A 7,212-nucleotide genomic window follows, 5' to 3' on the forward strand; every position below is an offset into this window, starting at 1 on the left:
AAACAAATCATTTTTATTGAAATGTTCACCAATACAAAAAAAAATGGTCGCTTAAAAAATAAAAAAAAAACCTTACTGTACATGGTTATTTTCTTAAAAATAAAAATGCCTTACTATACATTGTTTTAAAAAAAAGAAATACCTTACTAAACATGGTCATTTATTTATTGATCTTTAATGCCGTTTAATAAACGTCTTGAGTTTTGCCGTGCATGCAGGTATACATTGTTTTTGTTTAGTTTTTTTAAAATGACGTTTGGGGGGAAAAAAAAAATGCATTTGAATAAAAAAAAAAAAAAACGGCTTACGATACATGGCCGTTAAAAATAATAATAATTAGGGGTGTGAATTGCCTAGTACCTGACGATTCGATTCGTATCACGATTCACAGGTCACGATTCGATTCGATACCGATTAATCCCGATACGAATGGTCACGATTCGATACCGATTAATCCCGATACGAATTTATAAGTCGATTGTTGCGATTTTTTTCCATTCAAATTTAGAAAATACTATCAGTAAGCTTGTAGAGTGTAAGATTTATATGAAAATATATTATTTATTTATCTTAAATTTCAGTCTTATAGAGGTTGTAATCTGTTTCATGTATGAACAGCATTAAAATAAAAATATTAAGGCTTAATGTGCCGTTCATATAACATTCTTCCATGCTCAAGGTGTGAATCCTAAAAAAAAAAAAAAAAAAAAATCGATTCTGCCGATTATTGAATCGATTCGAGAATCGCGCGATGTAGTATCGCGATATATCGCCGAATCGATTTTTTTTTAACACCCCTAATAATAATAAAGCCTTACTATACATGGTTGTTAAAAAAAAAAAAAAAAGAAATCGTCTTGCTCTATCTATAGTCGTTTAAAAAAAATAGAAATCGTCTATCTATGGTCGTTTAAAAATAAAAAAACAACATACGAAACATGCTCGTTAAAAAAAAAAAAAAAAACGCCTTACTATACATGGTTGTTTAAAAAAAAATAATTGCCTTACTATACATGGTCGTTTAAAAAAAAAAAAAAATGCCTTACTATACATGGTCGTTTAAAAAAAAAAATCTTACTATACATGGTCGTTTAAAAAAAAAAATGCCTTACTATACATGGTCGTTTAAAAAAAAAAAAAAAAACTCATACATGGCTGTTTAAAAAAAATGCCTTACTACATGGTCGTTTAAAAAAAAAAAAAATGCCTTACTATACATGGTCGTTTAAAAAAAAAAAAAAAAATGCCTTACTATACATGGTCGTTTAAAAAAAAAAAATGCCTTACTACTATACATGGTCGTTTAAAAAAAAAAAAAAAAAATCTTACTATACATGGTCGTTTAAAAAAAAAAAATGCCTTACTATACATGGTCGTTTAAAAAAAAAAAAGCCTTACTATACATGGTCGTTTAAAAAAAAAAAATGCCTTACTATACATGGTCGTTTAAAAAAAAAAAAATGCCTTACTATACATGGTCGTTTAAAAAAAAAAAAAAAAAAAAAAAACCTTGACTATACATGGTCGTTTAAAAAAAAAAAAAAATGCCTTACTATACATGATCATTTAAAAAAAAATAAAAATGCCTTACTATATACAACATGGTCGTTAAAAAAAAAAAAAAAAAAAACTCATACATGGCTGTTTAAAAAAAAATGCCTTACTATACATGGTCGTTTAAAAAAAACAAACGCCTTACTATACATGGTCGTTTAAAAAAAAAAATGCCTTACTATACATGGTCGCTTAAAAAAAAAAAAAAAATGTCTTACTATACATGGTCGTTTTAAAAAAAAAAACAAAAAAAAAAAACTTACTATACATGGTCGTTTAAAAAAAAAATGACTTACTATACATGGTCGTTAAAAAAAAAAAAAAAAAAAAAAAACTCATACACATGGCCGCTTAAAAAAAAAAAGCCTTACTATACATGGTCATTTAAAAAAAAAAAAAAAAAAACCTCATACATGGCTGTTTAAAAAAAATGCCTTACTATACATGGTCGTTTAAAAAAAAAATAAAAATGCCTTACTATACATGGTCGTTTTAAAAAAATAAAAATGCCTTACTATACATGGTCGTTTAAAAAAAAAAAAAAAAAAAAATACTCATACATGGCTGTTTAAAAAAACGCTTTACTATACATGGTCGTTTAAAAAAAAGAAAAATGCCTTACTATACATGGTCGTTTAAAAAAAAATAAAAATGCCTTACTATACATGGTCGTTTAAAAAAAAAATAAAAATGCTTTACTATACATGGTCGTTTAAAAAAAAAAAAATCTTACTATACATGGTCGTTTAAAAAAAAAAATGCCTTACTATACATGGTCGTTTAAAAAAAAAAATGCCTTACTATACATGGTCGTTTAAAAAAAAAAAAAAAAAAAAACTCATACATGGCTGTTTAAAAAAAACGCCTTACTATACATGGTCGTTTAAAAAAAAAAAATGCCTTACTATACATGGTCGTTTAAAAAAAAAAAAAAAAAAAACTCATACATGGCTGTTTAAAAAAAATGCCTTACTATATGGTCGTTTAAAAAAAAAAAAAAATGCCTTACTATACATGGTCGTTTAAAAAAAAAAAAAATCTTACTATACATGGTCGTTTAAAAAAAAAAAAAACAAATAAAAAAACGCCTTACTATACATGGTCGTTTAAAAAAAAATAAAAAAAACAACTAATACATGGCTGTTTAAAAAAAACGCCTTACTATACATGGTCGTTTAAAAAAAAAAAGCCTTACTATACATTAGGGGTGTTAAAAAAAATCGATTCGGCGATATATCGCGATACTACATCGCGCGATTCTCGAATCGATTCAATAATAGGCAGAATCGATTTATTTTTTTATTTTTTTTTTATTTTTTTATTTTATTTTATTTTTTTTTAGGATTCACACCTTGAGCATGGAAGAATGTTATATGAACGGCACATTAAGCCTTAATATTTTTATTTTAATGCTGTTCAAACATGAAACAGATTACAACCTCTATAAGACTGAAATTTCAGATAAATAAATAATACATTTTCATATAAATCTTACACTCTACAAGCTTACTGATTAGTATTTTCTAAATATGAAAGAAAAAAAATCGCAACAATCGACTTATAAATTCGTATCGGGATTAATCGGTATCGAATCGTGACCATTCGTATCGGGATTAATCGGTATCGAATCGAATCGTGACCTGTGAATCGTGATACGAATCGAATCGTCAGGTACTAGGCAATTCACACCCCTACTATACATGGTCGTTTAAAAAAAAAAATGCCTTACTATACATGGTCGTTTAAAAAAAAAAATAAATGTCTTACTATACATGGTCGTTTAAAAAAAAAAAAAAAAAAAAAAAAATTACTATACATGGTCGTTTAAAAGAAAATGACTTTCTATACATGGTCGTTTAAAAAAAAAAAAAAAAAAACTCATACACATGGCCGCTTAAAAAAAAAAAAGCCTTACTATACATGGTCATTTAAAAAAAAAAAAAAAAAACTCATACATGGCTGTTTAAAAAAAACGCCTTACTATACATGGTCGTTTAAAAAAAAAAAAAAATGCCTTACTATACATGGTCGTTTAAAAAAAAAAAAATGCGTTACTATACATGGTCGTTTAAAAAAAAAAAAAAAAAAAAAAAACTCATACATGGCTGTTTAAAAAAAACGCTTTACTATACATGGTCGTTTAAAAAAAAATAAAAATGCCTTACTATACATGGTCGTTTAAAAAAAAAAAAAAATGCCTTACTATACATGGTCGTTTAAAAAAAAAAAATCTTACTATACATGGTCGTTTAAAAAAAAAAAAAAAAAAAAAACGCCTTACTATACATGGTCGTTTAAAAAAAAATAAAAATGCCTTACTATACATGGTCGTTTAAAAAAAAAAAAAAAACGGCTTACTATACATGGTCGTTTAAAAAAAAAAATGCCTTACTATACATGGTCGCTTAAAAAAAAAAAAAAATGTCTTACTATACATGGTCGTTTAAAAAAAAAAAAAAAAAAAAACTTACTATACATGGTCGTTTAAAAAAAAAAGCCTTACTATACATGGTCATTTAAAAAAAAAAAAAAAAAACTCATACATGGCTGTTTAAAAAAAATGCCTTACTATACATGGTCGTTTAAAAAAAAAACGCCTTACTATACATGGTCGTTTAAAAAAACATAAAAATGCCTTACTATACATGGTCGTTTAAAAAAAATAAAAATGCCTTACTATACATGGTCGTTTAAAAAAAAAAAAAAAAAAAACTCATACATGGCTGTTTAAAAAAAACGCTTTACTATACATGGTCGTTTAAAAAAAAAAAAAAAATGCCTTACTATACATGGTCGTTTAAAAAAAAATAAAAATGCCTTACTATACATGGTCGTTTAAAAAAAAAAAATCTTACTATACATGGTCGTTTAAAAAAAAAACAAAAAACGCCTTACTATACATGGTTGTTTCAAAAAAATGAAAAATGCCTTACTATACATGGTCGTTTAAAAAAAAAAAAAATGCCTTACTATACATGGTCGTTTAAAAAAAAAAAAAAAAAGCCTTACTATACATGGTCTGTTAGAAAAAAAACCCGCCTTACTATACATGGTCGTTTAAAAAAAAAAAAGCCTTACTATACATGGTCGTTTAAAAAAAAAAAAAACTCATACATGGCTGTTTAAAAAAAATGCCTTACTATACATGGTCGTTTAAAAAAAAATAAAAATGCCTTACTATACATGGTCGTTTAAAAAAAAAAAAAAAACTAATACATGGCTGTTTAAAAAAAACGCCTTACTATACATGGTCGTTTAAAAAAAAAAAAAAAAAACGCCTTATTATACATGGTCGTTTAAAAAAAACAAAAAACGCCTTACTATACATGGTCGTTTAAAAACAAAACAAAAAAAAACTCATACACATGGCCGCTTAAAAAAAAAAAAAGCCTTACTATACATGGTCATTTAAAAAAAAAAAAAGAAACCTCATACATGGCTGTTTAAAAAAAATGCCTTACTATACATGGTCGTTTAAAAAAAATTAAAATGCCTTACTATACATGGTCGTTTAAAAAAAATAAAAATGCCTTACTATACATGGTCGTTTAAAAAAAAAACAAAAAAAAACTAATACATGGCTGTTTAAAAAAAACGCCTTACTATACATGGTCGTTTAAAAAAAAAAAGCCTTACTATACATGGTCGTTTAAAAAAAAACAAAAAAAAACGCCTTACTATACATGGTCGTTTAAAAAAAAAAAGCCTTACTATACATGGTAGTTAAAAAAAAAAAAAAAGCTTTACTATTCATGGTCGTTTAAAAAAATAAAAAATGCCTTACTATACATGGTCGTTTAAAAAAAAAAGAAATGCCTTACTATACATGGTCGTTAAAAAAAAAAAAAACTCATACATGGCTGTTTAAAAAAAATGCCTTACTATACATGGTCGTTTAAAAAAAAAAAAAATAATACATGGCTGTTTAAAAAAAACGCCTTACTATACATGGTCGTTTAAAAAAAAAAAAAAGCTTTACTATACATGATCATTTAAAAAAAAATAAAAATGCCTTACTATATACAACATGGTCGTTTAAAAAAACAAAAAACAAAACTCATACATGGCTGTTTAAAAAAAACGCCTTACTATACATGGTCGTTTAAAAAAAACAAAAAACGGCTTACTATACATGGTCGTTTAAAAAAAAAAAAAAAAGCCTTACTATACATGGTCGTTTAAAAAAAAAAAAAAGCCTTACTATACATGGTCGTTTAAAAAAAAAAATGCCTTACTATACATGGTCGTTTTAAAAAAACAAAAAAAAAAAAAAACGCCTTACTATACATGGTCGTTTAAAAAAAAAAAAAAAAAACTCATACATGGCTGTTTAAAAAAAACGCCTTACTATACATGGTCGTTTAAAAAAAAAAAAACGCCTTACTGTACATGGTCGTTTAAAAAAAACAAAAAACGCCTTACTGTACATGGTCGTTTAAAAAAAAAAATGCCTTACTATACATGGTCGTTTAAAAAAAAAAAATGCCTTACTATACATGGTCGTTTAAAAAAAAAAAATGCCTTACTATACATGGTCGTTAAAAAAAAAAAAGCCTTATTATACATGGTCGTTTAAAAAAAAAAAAAAAAACCCTCATACATGGCTGTTTAAAAAAAATGCCTTACTATACATGGTCGTTTAAAAAAAAACGCCTTACTATGCATGGTCGTTTAAAAAAAAATAAAAATGACTTACTATACATGGTCGTTTTAAAAAATAAAATAAAAAACTCATACATGGCTGTTTAAAAAAAATGCCTTACTATGCATGGTCGTTTAAAAAAAAATAAAAATGCCTTACTATACATGGTCGTTTAAAAAAACAAAAAAAAACGCCTTACTATACATGGTGGTTTAAAAAAAAAAAAAAAAACGCATACATGGCTGTTTAAAAAAAATGCCTTACTATACATGGTCGTTTAAAAAAAAATAAAAATGCCTTACTATACATGGTCGTTTAAAAAAAAAAAGCCTTACTATACATGGTAGTTTAAAAAAAAAAAAAGCTTTACTATTCATGGTCGTTTAAAAAAAAAATGCCTTACTATACATGGTCGTTTAAAAAAAAAAGAAATGCCTTACTATACATGGTCGTTTAAAAAAAAAAAAAAACTCATACATGGCTGTTTAAAAAAAATGCCTTACTATACATGGTCGTTTAAAAAAAAAAAAACTAATACATGGCTGTTTAAAAAAAACGCCTTACTATACATGGTCGTTTAAAAAAAAAAAAAAAAACGCCTTACTATACATGGTCATTTAAAAAAAACAAAAAACGGCTTACTATACATGGTCGTTTAAAAAAAAAAAAAAAGCCTTACTATACATGGTCGTTTAAAAAAAAAAAAAAGCCTTACTATACATGGTCGTTTAAAAAAAAAAATGCCTTACTATACATGGTCGTTTTAAAAAAAAAAAAAGCTTTACTATACATGGTCGTTTAAAAAAAACAAAAAACGCCTTACTATACATGGTCGTTTAAAAAAAAATAAAAATGCCTTACTATACATGGTCGTTTAAAAAAACAAAAAAAAACGCCTTACTATACATGGTGGTTTAAAAAAAAAAAAAAAAACGCATACATGGCTGTTTAAAAAAAATGCCTTACTATACATGGTCGTTTAAAAAAAAATAAAAATGCCTTACTATACATGGTCG

Source organism: Festucalex cinctus, chromosome 21 (genome assembly GCF_051991245.1).
Source record: "Festucalex cinctus isolate MCC-2025b chromosome 21, RoL_Fcin_1.0, whole genome shotgun sequence".
Lineage (NCBI taxonomy): Eukaryota > Metazoa > Chordata > Actinopteri > Syngnathiformes > Syngnathidae > Festucalex > Festucalex cinctus.